Genomic DNA, 853 nt, shown 5'->3' with positions numbered 1-853 from the left:
AAAAATATAGGTTTAATATTAATATTAAAATATTTAACGGGCTTCGCTAATATAAAATTTTTTAATAAAATTAAAGGTAACGATTTAATTTATTACGTTCGATTTAAATATTTAAAAAATAATAAGCCGGGCCGAGATTTTTAATATTATAGTAATTACTTATTACTTTCTTTAAAGCTTAAAGCTATAAGTATTATAGGCCTATAAGTAAATAATTATTAATATAATTAATAAGAAAAATTATATAATTTAAATGGAAATAAGTAATTATATTTAAAATTAATAACTTAAAACCTAATACCCGGGCTATTATAAAAACCTTTTATTATTATAAATAAAATATTTACTTAAAGTTATAAAGAGACTTCTTTAGAAATATAATTTAGTTTTTTATAGGGTCCTAGCTAGCTTTCTTAAGTAGGGTTATAGCGACTAAACTATTATAAAAAAACTTAATTAAGCTTTACAGAAGTTTAATATATATATCGAAATCGGTCTTCGAATTTAAAAAGGTTTTTACAAAATTTACTTATTCGATATCTTAATTAAATACTATAATAATAATTAATATAATCCTTTAAATTAAAAGGCCTATAGTAAAAACGTAAATCTATAAAAAATTAATTCCTAAAGTTTATTAAAATCCCCGGATAACTAACCGTACTTTATATTTTACTATAATACTTTACGGATTTTTCTTTTCCTTAAAGACCTAACGATTAATAATTAATTACTTTTTAATTTTTAAGCGGTTAATAAAATAAAAGGTTTTCGTTATAAGGAATTATTATATTTCTATAAATATTACTTATAATTATTAATCTTTATTAAAGTACTTTAGAATTTATTTAAA

This window comes from Podospora anserina, chromosome 1 (assembly GCF_000226545.1).
Source record: "Podospora anserina S mat+ genomic DNA chromosome 1, supercontig 6".
In the NCBI taxonomy this organism is placed as follows: Eukaryota; Fungi; Ascomycota; class Sordariomycetes; order Sordariales; family Podosporaceae; genus Podospora; species Podospora anserina.
The sequence above is the reverse complement of the archived record's forward strand: the minus strand, read 5'-3'. Positions refer to the sequence as shown.